This window comes from Suricata suricatta, chromosome 12 (genome assembly GCF_006229205.1).
Source record: "Suricata suricatta isolate VVHF042 chromosome 12, meerkat_22Aug2017_6uvM2_HiC, whole genome shotgun sequence".
Classification (NCBI taxonomy): domain Eukaryota; kingdom Metazoa; phylum Chordata; class Mammalia; order Carnivora; family Herpestidae; genus Suricata; species Suricata suricatta.
In genome coordinates, this window is record NC_043711.1 from 67,676,122 (window position 1) to 67,696,948 (window position 20,827).

At 36.6% G+C, this 20,827-nt stretch overlaps 1 protein-coding gene across 1 annotated transcript in view; it reads right to left on the bottom strand.

Moving 5' to 3' along the window:
- Positions 1-20,295, bottom strand: part of LOC115274014 (ADP-ribose glycohydrolase MACROD2-like) — a 1,308,895-nt gene extending 1,288,600 nt beyond the window's left edge. Inside the window, exon 1 of the mRNA XM_029917378.1 lies at positions 20,253-20,295. The gene's annotated coding sequence lies outside the window, so the exon portion shown is untranslated. The remainder of the gene's footprint in view (positions 1-20,252) is intronic.
- Positions 20,296-20,827: the final 532 nt, after the last annotated feature.

Sequence of the window (20,827 nt, forward strand, 5' to 3'; positions counted from 1 at the left end):
CTAAGGTTTTGCTTCTACTTGTCACCATTCTGCTTTAGGTTGCTTGTGTTGTTTGCTTATAGTTACCCACTCCGTGCTCCCACAAGCATGGATGGTACCTGCACTTACTACTGTATTTGACATGTAAACACAAGAATGATGTAATTCTGCCTCTGTAGCCAAAAATAAGGCAAGAAGATAAAAACAACATGTTGTATAGGCAGACCACAAACTGCTTCCGTAGTCTACCATATAAGCATTAATTTCAAATATCATGTAGATATAGCTCATTCACTGCATGTTTGATAAACTTACGTAAAATGGAACACTGACTCTTAAGGACATTTATCTAGAGGGTTTTGGAAAACTGCAGTAATAAGGTCATATTAATCTATATTGGGCTGAGTCAGCAGGACACAATATTACTATACAGTAATCTGTAAATATAAAATGTCATTGGGATGCTAAATTATAAAAATAGTTTTTGAAAACTCCATGAGGATGAATCCCAATTTTTATTTTAATGAGTTACCAAGGAAAGGCAACTAAATGACTAAAAAGTAGCAGAGAGCTTTGAAATGGGCTTTTGAAGATCAACACTCACGTTGATCGATCCCAGCTTTCTAGCTAACAGATACTTAGATCTTCCATTGCTACTACAGCTGTTAAGCTGCCACATAAGGCTTTTAGTCATGAAAAGCCCTTTACCTCATGACGAAACATCACTTTCTAGGAACAAAAAATACAAAACTACAATCCAAATTCACTTCAGTTTCTTTGACTCACAAGAGCATGGTTTTAATGGCTGGCAAAAATAGTTTTTTTAATCAGAATTTTGTATTTTATTGAAGCTACAATTTATTTAGCATTCAGCTAAGTACTTTATATACATTACTGCTTTTCATTGTCACAATAATACCAACAGATTAACATTTTTTTAAAAAACATTTATTTATTGCTGAGAGACAGACAGATGGCATGAGCCAGGGAGGGGCAGAGAAGGAGGGAGACACAGAAGCTGAAGCAGGCTCCAGGCTCCGAGCTGTCAGCACAGAGCCTGATGTGAAGCTCAAACCCACAAACCATGAGATCATGACCTGAGCCAAAGTCGGACGCTTAACTGACTGAACCACCCACGCCCCCCACATCAGATTGACATTCTAATTCCCATGTCATAGATGAGGAAATGAGGCTTCAGTGCTTTTATTTATTTATTTCTTAATTCCACCCATTCATACATATAGACATTCCGACATTCCCGTATGCATTCATTTAATCACTCATACAGTCAGCCAACAGTTAAAGCACACCAGGTTTCAAGCACTGTGGCAGCAAACTCCAGCTGTAACCAAAGGACTCTGGAGTCACCGGAGGAACCATTTCAGCGGACTGTCAGGCTTATGTATGCCAAATGGAACATAAGCAACCTAAACTTCATTACTGTCTTACATGAAAAAAATCAGTATACCCTATTATTTCATTAACACCATTAAATTAATGTCTCTTTTCCTTTTTTGCTTCCTTTCAGGAAGGGTGAAATATAAGGTGGTTTGCTATAAAGTAATACGAGATAGTCTAATATCTCACTTTACTTCCAAAATTTAAATCTGTGAATGCTCCTGAGGTTAATTACAAATGGACTAAATGAATCATAAACTTCTTAGTGTTTCTACAAAATGCCAGTGCCACTCACACTATTAGTAAACAAAAACATTAGGTGTGTGTTGTCACGTTAGCCAGCAATTACAGAATGTGAGTTTTGAATTGTATAAAGGCCCTTGGGAGGGTGACAAAAAGGATGTCCTCCTCTGAGATTACAAAAAAAAAAAAAAAAAAACAAAACTGTGTTCCCCATTACACTGACTTGAGCTATACTCGGGCAATACTGCATTCGTGTTGCTGTACCATTCCTAATATTGAAGCAATCCTGAAACTTAGAACTTGAATCAAGGAGGAGTGAGTGATAGCTCGGTAAATCCTACTTTTGATGGTGTACAACTGTAGTTGGCTAAAGGGCTGAGAACTGCAAGAAAATTAGACAGGCCTTTAGACTTTTTATTGAATGATGGCTATTCTGTAATCAGCTTCAGAAGGAGGAAAAATGGTGGAGAAATCTCCACTGAGCTATGTAAGTGTATCCTGAATGCAGTTGAATGAAACCCCCGTTCTGCCTGACCACAGGTTAGTGAAAAACCACTGACAACAGGAATTTCCCTAGCCACAGGGATTAACTCTATTCGAGCCTTTTAAGATAATTAGCTAAATAATAGTAAACATTTTAGACAAGACAGACAAGAAAGGATTGAATTTCATAAAATTGGGCATGACATGAGTGAACTGAGTTCAAGGAGAAGGTACTAAATCTTAGTGATATGCTAGCTCCTTTAAGATACCAACTTTATCTACTAAAAGTGATTTCAAGTTCACTCACAATAGACCCCTCCTGCAAAAAGGAGTTGGTTATTAGATTCTGCTAGTATGGAAATGGTTCCACTTACTAATTGCTCCACATTAGTCATGAAACTCAGAGGACTTATTTGGAAGTAAGTGAACAAATGTGTGTGGCTGTCAAGTTTAAAACTATGAACACTCCTGGTGGATAAAATGTCCAGTGGTCCTATACCAAAATAAGAGGCCAGATTAAGTATGTATGTATGTATCTCTTTATTACACATACATAATGCCTACTATGTTCTGCTAAAACTTTCTATATAGTCATTTATTTAATTCTTAACACAAACTGATGATGTGAATACTATTTTTATTATCCCCATTATACAGATGAAGAAACTGGGGAAATGAAAGAGTAAGGAACTTGCTGAAAGTCACAGACATCCTGGCAGAATCAGGTTTGGGGCCACACAGTCTTCTGAGACCACAACTTCAACAACTATGCTGAGTTCTAAGTTCTCACTGTATAAATAATCATGTAGACATATAAGCACAGAGTGGCCTAAATTGGAATGCCAAAAAGAACCACTAAAAGTTATAGCTTGCAATTGGGAAGAAAGCAGCAGGAAAAGATTTCAGGTGTGTGTAAAAGACTTCTGTTTTATTCTTCTAGATCCAAATGAGACCAATTCTGACATGTCTAGTTTATTTCCTAATTTACTTTCCTTCTAAATATTTTAGGAACTGAGTATAAAACATAGAAGGTTAGAAAGAAAGGTTTTCATCACAGGGATAATGTTCTCTTCCCCACTTATTTTTAGTGTATGCTACATTCCTACATAGAAAAGGTAGTACGGTTTTTAAAAATCACATGACATCATAAAAAGGATCACTGAAAGGTTATCTAGATATTGACTGTGAATAGATAGAATTCAATTTAAAATATAACAATATTAATTTAAAGTACTAGTAAAAAATCCCATCATAGATTCTATTGGTAGAAAACACCAATATCATGATACCATAGGCTTAGACAATATCCTCTTATCTCGAACCAAACACGAAAAAGGAACTGAGCTACCTTTTCTTTCCAGTTCATGTTATAAAAAAATTAAATTTTAGGAAAAAAAAGAAATCATAATTCAGACTTCAAAAACAAAATTATAGAAAATCACACTGAAAAGAAGTTGTTCCCTGACTTCCAAAATCCTGACAGGAGCTTGACAGGAAACATTTTTTGGAAGTCAACCATCTAAAATGTTGCTTATTCATGATGCTGCCAAGGTAGAAAATATGGAGAAGGAAATGAGATTGCAATCTCTCCTTGTCCAGCTGTCAAAGATGACAGCAAATTTCTCTTCCACCAAAGAGACAAAACTTGAAAAAAAATCACACTTTCTGAAAACCACACATCCCCTCAGTGGGTTTGAGGAACATCTAAAAATGGATGTAATGTGACAGCAGCCACCTGGACACCAATTCAGAAATGACAAAGATTATTGCTGTAATGCAGTGTGAACAATAGGGAACTGGCAAATCATAATGAAGAAAAGAATCTATGCATGTAAGACTACACGGAGAGCATGATTAGGCCTTCAAGGTGTTGGGGAACATAGAGATACTGAGCAGGGTGACAGCTTGTAAGGTTTGTAAACCTCAAATACAGTTTTTTCCTCTGATGTTCACTTTAATACTTTACTTAGTCTTCTCTTCAACACAACTACTACTTACGCAGTTTAATGTTAATAAATCAATAACCCTGAAAGGACTACCAATTTGTAGAAGACTTATGCATCCCAGTGGTTACCTGGAATACTAACCAGAGTGACTACAATATCCATCACAGAGCAGATTTTTTTTTTTCTTGAAGCTAGAGAAGTCAAGGTATTCCAGAAAAGGACTCTTAGAAACATGTAAGTCAAGGTAGGCCAATCCTCTAAACCAGTCTAGAAAGGCAGCTAAAGAGTGTCCAATGGAAACCTCTCAGGACTTCCTGCTCCTCCCACCCTGCTCTCTCATCCTTCTGATTCTCTCTGGCTTTCATTTTCCAATAGGTAATTAACATTAGCAAACCACATCTTGCTTATAGAGTATGAAAAGTCATCTCAGTTCAGTGATTCTATTCTGTCTTACTTACTGTCATTATTCTCTATCTTGGCTACTGGGCTTCTTTTCTCTATGTAATTCCAGTTTTCATGTGAGTTTTACTTTTCCACAACTCACTGCCTTTAATTAAGCATACTCTATCAGCATAGTATTTTTTCCTCCTCTGGATGTCCTTCACCTTACCTGTTATTAACATGCTTTTGACCTTTTCCCAAATGCAAAGGGAATGGTGTTTTATTATTTTGGGAATCTCTGACATAGAGCGCAGTCCATACACTTAGCAGGTGCTCAAATATAACACTCTGAAAAAGTCCTAGAACATTTTGTTGCTATCTTATTTTTTCTTGCAAAAATATATAACATAAAGAAACACTGGAGCACAGGTGCAGACCCCATGAATACTAAGAAGCCTGGGCATCTAGTCAACCTGGTGATGGATCAAAACAAAATCTCTATGCACCGTTTCTTCTCTTCCACAGGGCTCCCATTTGACTTTCCAGCTCACTCTTGCCTTGCTGGTCTCAACATTGCTGGTGTTTCCCTTAGTGCCCTGGAAGGGGATGCAGTGATATAATTTTAAATACTGCCGTGGTCCCCAGCAAAAGAGTGTGGGAGGAGGGTAAGGAGGAGAACAAAAGCAATGTTCTAACCCTTCTCTAATTCCATATTAATGAAATTTACACAGGAGAAATGACTGTTTTACATACACTGGCTCTTTACTTGGTCTTTACAGTACCCTCATTTCCAAACTATCTACTGGAGATACTGGTTAGCTTTAGGCAATAGAGCTTCAAGCATATTCTGGTTTTATTTATTTAGGGGTGGTAGTCAGAGTGTGTAAAGTTGAGGAGGCTTCAGGTGGCCCTTTGGAGGTGGGAAGTGGAGAAATACTAGGGGTGAAGTGAGGAGAATTATGTATACTTTCACATCATAGTAATTGTCTCCTCTGAAAAAAGTTAAGGGGATAAGTAGTCATCTATTTAGAGATTCATTTCATCTTAGTTTTACAGATGAAATGGCAGAGAGAAAAATAACTCACTATTCTCCGTATCAACATTCCTCCCAAATACTTCTGTTTTAAGAGGAACTCTGAAATAAATACTGTCATAAAAAATAAAATGGAGTTATACTGCTTTCCCATTCATTATCACATTAAAATGATGTTTTAATAGGATTCTTTTTCTTATAGATGACAAACTCTGTGTATTGTAATAAGCAATAGAATTACATCAAGTAAACATGAAGATAAATAAGCCTTGAAAACAAATTGTGCAATATTTAAAAATTAATAGATGCAGTAAAGCAAAACATAAATCAAATTCCATTTTCCACTGAACATTAGATTAGTTTATAAATGTGTTCTTAAAATTTTGTATTCTGTCAAATGTGTTTCATATCATTGGGGAAAACTCAGCATTTATACCATTTCTCATAACATCCTACAGTTTTACTCCAATATTATATAAGAATTAGTTTTATACTCTTGGCTTTGCTTTCATCTTCTGATTTTTCAAAGGATGTTTACATCCCAGCTTAGGATTCATCATACATTTAATACTTGTCATTCAACACTTCAACCTAAATCAAGGCTACAATATAATATGTTACACACATGAATAAAGTTTTGATCAAAATAAAGAATTGATCACAAAATTGAAATAGACTTTATGTTTGTTTCAAAGATAAACCACCAGTCAGAAGGTAATTGTTACAACCTATTAATAAACTAATTGACAGCACAACTGATAACTTTATGTTAGCATTTTTAACATCTGTTTGCAAAGGGGGCTCTCTCATTTCTGGACACTATTCTGATAGGATATTCTTCTGAGTACAAAGAATTCAACATTGATGAGCTTGATCACTGACTATAACCATGGTCAGTACTGCCTCTGTTTTTGGGAAAGGTGAGAAAGGAGCACTTTAAGTGAATTTTCCAGGTATAAATCTTGCTCTCTTGGATCTCTGCTAGAATGTTTAGTGAGGCCAGCCCTGGCTTAGCTGTGATGAGTTGAATAAAAGCACTTGTGAAAAGTCAAATGTATGGTACTGGCATGAAAACAGACACATAGATCAATGGAACAGAATAGAAAACCCAGAAATGGAGCCATCTTTATATAGTCAACTAGTCTTTGGCAAAGCATGAAAGAATATCTTTAGGGGAAAAGGCGGTCTCTTTTCCAACAAACAGTGTGGGAAAAACTGGACAGCAACATACAAAAGAGTGAAACTGGATGACTTTATTACACCATACACAAAAATATATTCAAAATGAATAAAAGACCTAATGTGAGACAGGAAACCATCAAAATCCTACAAGAAAAAACAAGCAACCACCTCTTTGACATCAATCATAGCAACTTCTTATTAGACACATCTCCAGAGGCAAGAGAAACAAAAGCAAAAATGAACTGTTAGGACTTCATCAAGATAAACAGCTTTTGCATAACAAAGGAAACAATCAGCAAAACTGAAAGGCAGCCTATGAAACAGGAGAAGATGTTTACAAATGACAAATTGGATAAAGTGTTAGTATTCAAAATCCATAAAAACTTATCAAACTCAATGCCTAAAAAAAAATTATCCAGGGAAGAAATGGGCAGAAGACATAAATAGACATTTTCCCAAAGAAGAAATACAGATGATCAAAAGACACATGGAAAGATGTTCCACATCACTTTATCATCAGAGAAATACAAATCAAAACCACAATGAGATACCACCTCACATTTGTCAGTGGCAAAAATTTAACTCAGGAAACAACAGACATTGGCAAGGATGTAGAAAAAGGGGAACACTCTTACAATATTGGTGGAAATACAAACTGGTGCAGCCACTCTGGAAAAAAAAGTAGGGAAGTTCCTCAAAAAGTTAAAAATAGAACTACCCTATGACTCAGCAATGGCTCTATGCTCTACTAGGATATAAAAATGTTAATTTGAAGGGGCACATGAACCTCAATATTTATAACAGCATTATCCACAATAGCCAAGAGCTCAAATGACCATGGACTGAGAATGGATAAAGACGATGTGGCATACAGATGTATGACCAACTAACTTCGATAAGTAGAAAAGACAGTCCAATGGGAAAAGATAGTCTTTTCAGCAAATGGTAGTGGAAAAACTGGACAGCAACATGTAGAAGAATGAACCTGGATCACTTACACAATACACAAAAATAAGCTCAAATCAATGCAAGACCTAAATGTAAGACAGGAAACCATCAAAATCTTAGAGGGGAAAACAGGCAAAAACCTCTTTGATCTCTGCTGCAGCAACTTCTAACTTGACATATCTTTGGAGGCAAGAGAAACAAAAGCAAAAATGAAGTATTGGGACTTCATCAAGATAAAAAGCTTCTGCACAACAAAGGAAACAGCTAGCAAAACTAAGTCATCTGATGGAATGGGAGAAGAAATTTGAAAATGACATATCATTTATCAGATGAAGGGTTAGTATCCAAAATCTATAAAGAACTTATTAAAATCAACACCCAAACGACAAATAATCTTGTGAAGAAATGGGCAAAAGACATGAATAGGCGCTTTTCCAAAGAAGACATCCAGATAGCTAACAGACACATGAAAAATACTCAACATCATTCATCATTAGGGAAATACAAATCAAAATCACAATAAGACATCACCTCACACCTGTCAGAATGGCTAAAATTACCAACTCTGGCAACAACAGATGTTGCTAAGGATGTGGAGAAAGAGGAACCATTATGCACTGCTGGGGGGAATGCAAAATGGTGCAATCACTCTGGAAAACAGTATGGAAGTTCCTCAAAAAATTACAAATACAACTACTTTACAACCCAGCAATTGCACTGCTAAATGTTTATCCAAAGGATACAGGAGTGCTGTTTTGAAGGGTTAGATACACCCCAATATTTATAGTAGTACTATCAACAGTAGCCAAAGTATGGAAAGAGCCCAAATGTCCAGTGAATGATAAATAGATAAGGAAAATGTTGTATACACATACAGGGGAATATTACCCGGCGATCAAAAATAATGAATTTTGTTATTCGCAACAGCATGGATGGAATTAGAGTGTATTATGCTAAGTGAAATAAGTCAGTCACAGAAAGAAAAATATCATGTGACTTCATTCACCTGTCGAATTTAGGATACAAAAACAGATGAACATCAGAGAAGGGAAGCAAAAATAATATAAAAACATAAAGGGAGGTAAACCATAGGAGACTTTTAAATACAGAGAACTGAGGGTTGTTGGAGGGGTGTTGGGTGAGGGAATGGGTTAAATGGGCAAGGGGCATTGGCATTAAGAAGGACACTTGATGGGATGAGCAGTAGGTGTAATATGTAAGTGATGAATCATTATATTCTACTGAAATCATTGTTACAGTATATGTTAATTAACTTGGATTTAAATTTTAAAAATAATATAAACAAATAAGTGAATGAATGAAGACGTAGTGTATATACAACAGAATATTACTCAGCCATCAAAGAGAATGAAATCTTGCCATTTGCAAACACATGGATGGAGCCAGAGTATATTATACTAAGTGAAATTAGTCTGTTAGAAAAAGCAAAATACCTTACGATTTCACTCATATGTAGAATGTAGGAAACAAAATAGATGAACATAGGATAATGAACATAGATGAAAATAGGAAAAAGGAGAGGGAAACAAACCACAAGAGACTCTTAACTATAGAGAACAAACTGAGGGTTGACGGAGGGAGCTGAGGAGGAACGGCATTAAGGAGGGCACTTATTATATGAGCACTGGATATTGCATGTAAGTGGAGAATCTTTGAGACTCTTTGAGTTCTACTCCTGAAACCAATACTACGCTGCATATTAACTAACTAGAATTTAAATAAAGATTTGGAAAGAAAAAAAAACAATTAACAAGCACAAAATGATACTGTCACTAGATGCCAGCTTTCCTGCACTGGTGTCTGAACTTGAAGAACACAGAAATAACTCCACAGTGATTGCACAGCTGAGATATTTACATTTTCTAACACTGTCTTTAGGATTTTTTTGTAGTTTTTTTTTTTTTTAGACTAGGATAAAGACCTAGCTCCTTGAAGATGCATCTTTTTAATTCCTTGTCCTCATTGCACTTTGTACTCAATAAATATTCATCAGATGACTGCTGACTAAAATGTTAACTCCAGAATCCTGCCTGAGAGAAAAGAATAGAACAAAAAGTTCCTTGAAGACCATAAAGACGTAAAGGAGACTGAACTTGAGGGGTGGTGACACGGGCCTAAACTTTTTATTCTCTTTCTTACAAGTATGCCTCAAGGCCATAGCCTCCTGTCCAGAGCTCTCAAACACATAATTTCAGACGAAAGAGAGAACAGGTCTGGAGTTTTTACTTCAACAGGTTACACTTGTTTGGGATATCCTGAAAAAAAGAAGCTTTCAATATTAATAGTCAGAGGTGTCATCTACAGATTCTGTTTTCATCCCAGGCCCCATCATTTTTGTGGCCATACAGGCACGTTATGTAAAACTTCTGATGAAGTGCTGGCTTTCAGAAATCCTCTGAACAATTCTGTTGATAGGACCATGTATGAAAATACATTTGAACCTCTCAGTTGATAGAAGGCATAACAACAAAAGAACCAAAATTGTGGCCAATTATTAGGCATGAAAAACATCCACAAGGGATGCTCTAAACCAATTGAACATGACAAGATATGATATTTGCCACAGTTGAGCAGAAGCTTAAAATTCCATTATGTTCCTCAGTGTTCCCTCCCTATCTCCCACTCTCTCTCCCCTTCTATTTCTGTGCACTCATATCCCAGATAGGGGATACTCCATGAGCCTGGATCCCAGAAGGAGAAGAAACATAGGACAGAACCCCAATCTACCTGTAGCCTAGCAAAGCCAAGCCTGCCAAACAGTAGATACTTAGTACAGGAATTTACATTTGTAAATATATTTTTATGTGCATAGGGGAAAAATGCTTCAAAAACTCACACTAAACTAACAAAGGTGCAGATTTCATCACATATATATCAATAATTTTTACTCTGTTCATTATTATATTTTTTAATTTTTTAAATGAAATTATACTACTTTTGTCATTTTTCTTCACTTTATTTTTTAATTGTCCATGCTGGTATCTATTTAACATATGTACCTGAAATTAAGTTGTGATGAATTTACTTTTCAAGAAAAAAAAGTAAATAATAAAAATGTATTAATTTAAATTTTATGGGGTGCCTCGGTGGCTCAGTCGGTTGAGCATGTGACCTTGGTTCAGATCATGATCTCACGGCTAGTGAGTTCAAGCCTAGCATCAGGCTTTGTGTTGACAACTAAGAGCCTGGAACTTGCTTCACATTCTGTATTGACATCTCTCTCTGCCCTTCCCCCCACCTCTCAAAAATAATAAACATTTAAAAAATTTTGTATTTTAAAAAGTAGTCAAAGTTTCCTGAACAATATGTGATCACAGTAACACATGGGGCAAAAAAAAGTAATATACAAGTCAATGTGGTAATGGGAAATTTTATTTCCAGTTGTGGCCTTTAAAAAACTCACTTGAAGGGCACCAGTGTGGCTCAGTCAGTTAAGCAGCCTACTCTTGATTTTGGCTCAGGTCATAATCTCACGGTTTGTGAGTTCAAGCCTGGCATCGAGCTTTGCACTGAGAGCACAGAGCTTGCTTAGAATTCTCTCTCCCCCCCCTCTCTCTTTGCCCCTCCACGCTCCCATTCACTCTCTTTTTCTCTCTCTCTCTGTCTCAGAGCCAGGCTGAAACATGCTAAAAAGCTTACATTTAAATTCATGTTAAGTAAGGAGGCAAATAATGTATCTGTGCAATGCATCTATGCAATATATCTACAGATGACCCAGGTAGTGTTTTAGGATTATTAACCTAGTGGATGTAGGATATATACAATAAAATAGGGGAAAACTGAACTGGGATGACCAGTTAGAGGCTATTTTATTTAAATATAATTAGTCTATTTAAAGCACCAGAAGCCATGGGAAACTAATACCACTATGTTATTTCTATCTTGTAAAAGAGAAATCTCAACGTATGTTCCAATGGTGATAATCAATATAATATAAAATTATAAAATAATTAATGATTAATAGATTAACAAAATTATTAATAAAAGTCAAAGAATCTTGAGATCATTTTTTCTCTAAATATTTATCGTTTCATTTTATGTTAAAATGAACTATCTACTGCCTTCTTGCTTTCTAGACTGAATAAGGAATATCATGAAATAGCAGCAAATTGCTTTTGAGATACTATAATTTAAAACAACAACAAAAAAAACCCACAGATGCAGGAAAATAACTCAGTAGTAGAGGGGGACCCTTAATAGCATGCACTAAAGAAAATAGGGATACTATCTCTGTGGTAGGTCTTCCTCGGGGAAGGGGTCCTAGGGAGACAACACGTGATGCAATGATGTTCCCAAAGGCAGATGGCCAATGGAAACAGGAAAATTCGGGAAAGCTGATGGCTAAGGGAAACATGGACGAGGGGCATTCCCAAAGACTTAGTGGAAAAGTGGATGTCCCCGAAAGCAGTGGAGATGGACCAAGAGCTGATGGCTAATTGCAAACTTTATTAGGACAGCATCTTATTTTATACCCTCCTTGCAAGCTTGAAAAGCACAGTAAATGTTACAGTAAATGTTTTAGTCAGAACAATAGTTATAGATAAAGAAAGGACAGATCAGGAACATCTTGCCACTGCGTGTGGGCACATCTCTGGCCTCGTGATCCTTGACGCACTTGGCTGGTGACCAGGAAGGCCCCCACCCACATGCCCTCCTGGGACTTCATCGAGTCCCATGTTCCCAGTGTACTGAGAACAGAGGTCAGGCAGGGACGATTCCTCCCATTCCCTAGGACTACCTCAATGTTTTTTTTTCTGCATGAAATACACATATAGTTGAAAATTTCTTATCATTTCCCATATCTGTCATATTTCTCCAATTTGTTTTTGCCAAACATATAACCAGTTATGCCATCATATAACCAAAGAGTTCTATGAATAAAGTTTCACATTATAAGTTTCTTATTATTTTCTTCAACACATGTATTGTACTCCTGACTCCAGTATACACTGTTTAAATTAAATCCTACCTATATTAAGAGAAAATTAAAAATGGATTTTTTTTCCAGAATTCTTCCTTGTCCAGCTAGATTTTTAATGGCCACCCTTAATGGAAAGAAGTAGCATCATCCTTAATCAGATACGGTCCCTTTCTCTCTTTCTCTCTGAGCTTCACCTAGACTAACAATACAGTCAATATTCCCTTATCTGAACATTTTTGAATGTTCGAGCTAACCAAAAAAGTTATAACTTTCTAATTTTAGCAATAGCTCTGCTTATTAGACTTTTATCTATTCTTTCTTAAATTCTACTGACCACGAAGGAGGGCTTTTCCTTGCTAGTGTGACGCTCTCCCTGCCCCAGGAGGTTGAGGAGACCAAAGCGATGCCCAGCACGGTGGAAAACAGGGTGAGGATGGGCTGCCAAGCACCAAGAGCGGGAGACACAGGGCTGTGCTCACCGCCCACAGCTTTTGTATTTGTCTTTTGTACGGTTGTGAGCATTGAGACCGGTCTTCTGGTACCTGTTTTCATTGTAAAACAGTAATTAAAGTCTAGCTTTTCTAAAAAAAAAAAAAAAAAGCACACAAAAAACCTTTGAATCTCATGGAAAAGCCAATGTAGAAATTAAAAAGCCATTCTAATATTTTAAAGAATAAATAATACATTTAAGAATACATTTTAAGAATTTTGAAAATACTCTCTAGGTCCATCCATGTTGTCACAAATGGCAAGAATTCATCCACTCGTTCTTTTCATGGCTGTGTAATATTCCACTGTGTGCATATGTGTGTGTGTACATGTACATATATGTATATATGTATACACACATATGCATGTATAATACATCTTCCTTATCATTCATCTGTTGATGAAAACTTAGGCTGATTTCATATCTTGGCTTTTCTGAATAATGCTGCAACAAATGTAGGGATATATATACACATATATCTTTTCAAATTAGTGTTTATGTTTTCCTTGAGTAATAGCATTAATTGGTGACAGATGGTACCTACACTTGTGGTGGGCATAGCATAATGTATAGAAAATCTGAATCACTATTTGTACACCAAAACTAAAGTAACATTGTGTCAACTACACTCAAATAAACTTATTTTTTTAAAGATTTTACTCTTTTAAGTAATTTCTACACCCAACATGGGGCTCAAACTCACAAGCCTGAGATCAAGAGTCACAGGCTTTATTCTTTCTTTTTTTTTCCCCATAATAGTTTATTGTCAAATTGTTTTCCATACAACACCCAGTGCTCTTCCCCTTAAGTGCCCTCCACCATCACCACCACCTCCTTTCCCCCCTCCCCCTTCCCCCTCAACCCTCAGTTCATTCTCAGCATTCAATAGTCTCTCAAGTTTTGCAACCCTCTCTCTCCCCAACTCTCTCTCCCTCCTCCACTCCTCCTGGTTCTCCATTAGGTCTCTCTTGTTTTCCTGCTAGACCTATGAGTGCAAACATATGGTTTCTGTCCTTCTCTGCCTGGCTTACTTCGCTCAGCATGACACCCTCAAGGTCCATCCACTTTCCTACGAAGGGCCATATGTCATTCCCTCTCATTGCCATGTAGGACTCCATCGAAGAGTCACAGCCTTTATTGACTGAGACGGTAGGCACCTCTTTAACTTTTTTTAAATTTTTCAGTCTGAAACCTTTTTCTATTCGGGTGGGCACAGTTACTGTCTGGAGTCTTCCAACTGCCATGTTCATTCCAGGAGCATATATGTCAAAATTATAAAAATACAGAGACGATTGTCAGTGGCATGCAAGTTAATGAAGAACCCCATATATTCTCTAAATATACCAGAAACAATTTAAAAAAGAAGACAACAGAAATGTACTGATAATCCAAACTGGCTTAGTAAGAGATGAACAACTTCATTGTTGGAACACTAGAAAGTCCAAAGACCCATAAAAGCCAGTGTATAGGTGAATTACATTCTTGGTAAGTGGGGAAATACAAAAAATCTATATGTAAGGAAGAGTTTTTTAAATTGTTGGATTCAACTGAAGATCTGTGAATCAGCTCCTTGAAAGAATGTCCCAAACATATATCAATAAAGATTAGACAAAATAAATTCTTTCCAGTGTAGATAATATATTCTTTTAGACTTAAATATTGTTACCTTATGTGCTCGAATGCTTATAAATGACTAAGTAAATTTATTTTCTTGATGATGGGCATATTTCTACTCAACTCCCAGGCATGTAGGCTGGTGTGAACTAAGTAAAATCTTACTTATGTAAGAAACCAATAACCTAGAGGAAAAGCCATCATAATTATGCAGTTTATAAAGTAATCTGCACATATTGTTTAGAAGGCCTAAATCATGGCTGAGGTACATGAATTTTTAGAAAATAATTATTAATTTTAATTTTAATTCACTTCAGTTTGATCTTTGAGTCTCAGGGACCTACTTCTTAAAGCCTAAAAAAAGTTTAGCTAGTCAAATTAGCTACTGTGCAACAAGTTTAAGCAAAAAGAAACAAGCAAACAAGACACTATTTTTTTCCTCTTATAGTCTGTTTTAGAAATTGGTGCAGATGCTCTCAGGCTTTTAGTCTCAGTCACCTGTGAAGACTTTCCTTCTCTCTCTCTCTCTCTCTCTCTCTCTCTCTCTCTCTCTCCATTCCCGCCCAAATCCCCCAATTAAACTCTTCAGCACAGCAAATACTTTGTGTTGTTTTAAAAGCTCACACTTTTGAAAGGCAGGATAACAGGATGGGCTCAAGAGCCAAAGTACAAAGACTCCAATCCTGATCCTGCCACTTTCTAGACAAGTTGCTTAACTTTCACCTGCCTCTATTTTCTTATCTATCAAGGGTGGGGGGATAATAATTGTATCAACTTATAGGGTTGTTGTAAATCTTAAAAGGTTAATAAATATAGAAAGAGCTTGGCACATAATAGGAGCTGCTAAGAGCTAAGTTCTGATTGCTTTGTATCTGTCTCTTTCTAGATGAGAGAAAAATTAGTGTTTTAGAATTGAAATTATAACTATTGAGATTGATCAGAAAATAAATAGATGGACTGGCATTCTTCAGGATAGAAAGATAAAGAGCTTGGCTAGATGGAGAACATCCAGACTCCAAGCTAATTTATAGCACATCTCTGCAGTCTGAGCCTTCCCAGACTCTGTGCATTTCTTTCCCCTCCTGAAGACTTGGAAGACAGGAATCAGGGAGAGAAGGTGAAATCAGTCACTCAAGATTTAGAAAGCCATCCTTTCTGCAGCTTCACAATCACCACATGAAACTGAAATACTCTACACATAAATTACATATTCATTTTGGGTAAAAAGGGTTTTAAAAATCACTTAACTCTCCCCCAAATAATTAATAAACAAAGGCTATATAATGTATGAAAATGATCTCATTGTTAAAGATAATTGTCATCTGCTGTTACAGTTTAAAGAAAGCTTAACCTGTTTTCAGTTAATGAAGCATAACATCTAATTCTCACAAACCAAAAGACTGGAGCATTTGATGAATGCCAACAGCTCTCTGAACTTCACAGGAGTCTCTACCACAGACCCTGGTCTGGTTGTAGTAAAGTGCTTTCTTACCTCCAGACCTTCTTATTTACATTATTTCCATTCTTTGAACATATTCTTTTCTTTATCTAAATAATTTCTACTTATCCCGAAGTCTCAGATCAGACACTGTTTCAGAAAACCTGAAAGATTTCTCTCTCTGGCCTTGCTCAACAATCTAAATTAGATGTCCTATCTCTGAGTTCCCACAACATGCTCTATTAATCATAGCGTATTTAATTAACTGTTAATTTAACTGCCTCTCCCCTTCAGCCATCAGGTCAGATATTATTTGCCATTAAATCCAGAATGTTTGGCACAATGCCTAATACATATCAGGCTTTCTTGAATTGTTGAATCAAATAGAATGAATAAAAGATATGGATCTTTAAAATCAAAACATATAAGAATACCTGGTGATGTTTTTGGATGTGTTCATACTGAGAACTTATTAACTAAAATAAATAAATACTAAAAATAATAAATAAGAAAATATAAGTATTTTTAAATTAAATTGTATTTTGATGTTGGGGACAAGATTCTAAGCTCCATTCCCCACAAACCAGACACTCAGGGAGAGATGCGTCTGCAAGATGTTTATTAAGGAGTTCTCTCAGGAATAACGCCCATAGGAGATTGTATATAGCAGGACCGAAAAGAAGTCAAACTGCAGTGCAGTTGTGACAGAAACTTCAGCTGATCCCATTGGGACCTCTGAGCCCGGGATGGCCCTTCTGCATCGGCCCCTATCAAGGCAATGGAGCTAGGCTCTTGTGTTCCTCCATCAACCAGTCATTAAATGCAGGCTATCTGGGGGAGGGCCACGACCTTGGTAAGATGGTTACTTTCAGCAGAGGTCAATTCCCATAGAGGCAATTAGTTTTGAATCCTCAGCAGTTTGTACTTTCAGCAACTGAGGGAATGAATGCCTTATCTCTCAAGGGGGATATCCAGGTGGCACAAATGCCCCAGCATACTTCAGACTCCTAAACACTTTACTAATGTAGAGAGAGGGCTCCTGAATTTGCACAGTTTTATCTCCTACCCTCGGGGTCAGATATGCCTTATTAAGGCTTGCTCTTACTGCAGAGCAATCTGATAAACATGATGTCATCAAATAATAGACTAATGTGATGTGCAGCAGAACATCCAGGAAGCCCAGGTCCCATCCGAGGGCAAGACAGAGAGCCAAATCCTGAAGCAAGGCATAAATTTTTACTGTTGTCTAACCCAAGCGAACGCAAAGTGCTTCTCTTCCTCTTCCCTGTCGGGGATGGGAAAGAATGCATTTGCTAGTTCAATGAATGCAAACCATGTGTTGAAACTTGGTTGAATTTGTGGTAGTCTTCTGTCATTCACCAGAAATTATGTTTTTTGTAGGGGCCAAACTGCATCTGTCATCATCAACTTTCCTATTAGATATCTGTAACAGTATCATTTTATTCAGCCTTAGCCAATAGAAAATAGCTACCATTGGGCTTCTCAGAGCTAATGGTGCTCCCCTCACTAGTGATTTCATTGTCAGTTTGGTAAATGGAGCATCCCCTAGGTCCTCCAGAGAATATAGTCATCTGGGTAGGTTTCCATCCTTAGTCTATTTATCAAGCCAATTTCTCTGAATATGTTGATTCTATCATTTACTGTCTACTACAGTGGTTCCAGCATTCCTATTTTCCATTTGGTAGGCTCTCACATTTTGCAAGCTTCCAAGGGTCATCCTAAAAATAACACAATTTCCCAAAGTCATTGCTAGAGTATCAAATTCTGTATCATAGGAGAGTTCTTCCATGTTAATAAACTTTCCCTTATTCAATTTTATTCCAACAACTTTGACTTAGCATTCTCTGGATCCAGTCACAAATATACTGTCCTAGTTACTGACAGTACATATTAGCTAGGGTCTACAAAGCTTTCGGCTTCCTAGCATTTCCTTGGCCATGCTATGCTGTGAATTGACCCTAGATATTGTTCTGATGACCTGAGACTGGTTGGAAAAAATAAGAAACTAAATTGCAATTGTTATAACAGAGACCTCAGCCAATTCCTGGCATTGGGATAGTCCTTCAGGGTGTTATCCATCAAGGAAAAGGGCTGTGGCTTTGCACTGTCTATTAACAGTCATTAGATGTGAGCTAGCCCCAGGGAGGCAGGTATGACCTTGGAACAAACAGCTCCCTTCAACAGAAGCCAATCTAGCAGAGGGGCTTAGCTGGCTGAGCCATCAGCAAACAACACTTCCAGTAACAAGGGAACTGGGCTGGGGCGCCTGGGGGGCTCAGTCAGTTAAGCCTCTGACTTTGGCTCAGCTCATGACCTCACAGTCTGTGAGTTTAAGCCCCGTGTTGGGCTCAGTGCTGGCGTCTCAGAGACTGGAGCCTGCTTTGGATTCTGTATCTCCTTCTCTCTCTCTGCCCCTCCCCTGCTTGCATTCTGTCTCTGTCTCTCTCAAAAATAAACATTGTTTTTTTTTAAAAGAGGAGCTAGGTGGCATACCAGAGCATTGACTCTAGGCAGTATGCCAATGAACCTAAAAACAATGGGGGAAACCTTAAAAATATCTGTCTGGTTCGATCCCGGGTTTCGGCACCAAAAAAAAAAAAATATTCTGTCATTTCCTTTTCTTTGGCACCTGTGAGGGGATAAATGGCTGTCATTGCAGGAGGTCAACATTTTCAAGAATAAACACACTGACTGTAAGACTTGTTCTTCTTGCAAAGATTTAGGCCATCACAAGAAGTGTAATATTTGGGGGAAATAATGGTGCGTCAAGGGTAGGCTAAGTGTTTGAGTCCTCTGATCCTAGAAGGCTGGCTTCTGAAAACTTTCAGTCTCTTAGAAATTTCTTGAAGTGTTTATCCCCTATAGTGGAACAATATGATCAAATTCTAAAACCCTCTTTTTGTGATTTGGACTTAAACATTAGATTTCTTTGGTAAGAGTTTTATTCTTTTGCACATGAAACAAGTTTCTCCTGTATTCACAGTTTCTAGTGATTTTTAAATGGTGTACAGTTCTGCACACAGAAATTTTTTAAAAAGCAAACAAAAAAGGATTTACAATAGTAGCAATGGCCAAAGTGCCCACTCAAATCTTTGATATCCCTTCGAACTACTTAATGAACAACCTCTCAGAAGTTCATATTGACTTCTATATCACCATGCTACAATATTTAAGACTAAGGACATAGACTTTAGAAAATTTGAAGAAAATTATTTCAGTTTCTATTATCCTTATTATCCATGAAAATATATATAGGGGATTGTTAACTCAAGAACAAATTAAAATCTTTACTATATGTTAACTAATGTGGATTGAAATTTTAAAAAGTAATAAAATAAAAATAATAACAAATTAAATACAAGATCATTGACATTTTTAAATAATATAATAAAACTGAAATAGTTCACTTAATTGATATCACATTTTTCACAGATTTTAAATTCTTTGACACTTTCCAAAGCCCCAGTAGGTATATTTTACACACATACTTATATATGGAAACTAAGACAGGTATTAAAGTATTTTGTCAAAATACACACAACTAATAAGCAATCATCTGAAAGCCTGACCACAATCTTTACGCCTCAAAGTCAATGTTATTTAGCTCTATCATGTAGTCATGTATAAATATCGTGTTTGATTGACCTTCAAAAGAATAGCTTGTTTTTATGTACCCAGAAACACATTTCCCAACAGAGAGTCTGTAAAGCAAATGAAAATTAATTTGGGTTAGGGCTTTAACTTTTTACAAATGCAAAACATAGCCACAGATCAGAATTTCTTTCCTCAGGAGGATACCTCACTTATTTTCATCCTTGAAGCAAACATTGTGGGAAAATTAGAAAGAGCTGGTTCAGCTGATTTAAAGTTATCTGAGCAAGAACATTTCCTATCTTATGCTGAAGAAGAAAATGCCTGTAGTTTCAAATTTTGCACGTTGTTAGACTTTTATTGAAACATAGGGCTGTATGAGGTTTTAAAGAATTGATTGATACTTTTAAAGTTAGAGCAATTTCCATTTTTTAAAAGGAAGATAATTTCCTATCTTTTTATCTTGAAGAAATACTCTTCATAATGATGATTACCCTAGCTACTGAATATTTTCTCTAGGCAAAAAAGGGACTGGAGCAGCACATCTGTAAACTTAAACTTACCCCACAATCCACGTGGATGCTGACTTCAAAGCAGAGAAACCCCTAATAAAAATTAAACACAACACACTAATAATACTTCTTAATAATAGCACCTAACAATTATACAACAGTTTGCACTTTCAAAGCACTTTACAATCATTAATTAGTTTATCCACACAACCTCCCTATGACTTATGTCAGTGTTATTATCCTCATTTTAAAGATGAGAAAACTGAGATCAAATGTGATTAAGTGCCTTGCCCAAAGCCACATAATGAATCAGTAAGATCTGTAGCTGAGTTCATAATAGCTCAGGGCTACCACAGAGTATGGAAATTCTTGAGGTCCACAAACTATCTGCTCGAATGACAAACCTATTGTTACCTCCACTCATCAATGATACCCTCCTTTCCTCATTGACTTCTATCTTTTTTCATTGAGTTCTATAGAACAAAACTAAGAAAATTAAGAATCTCCTCTTTACAATATCTAAGTACATAATATGCTCACTTAAATCAAAGAAAAAGAAAATAAATCCAGCATATTAAGAACATATTATGTTCTTCAATATCATTTTCATTGAACTAGAAGTACTT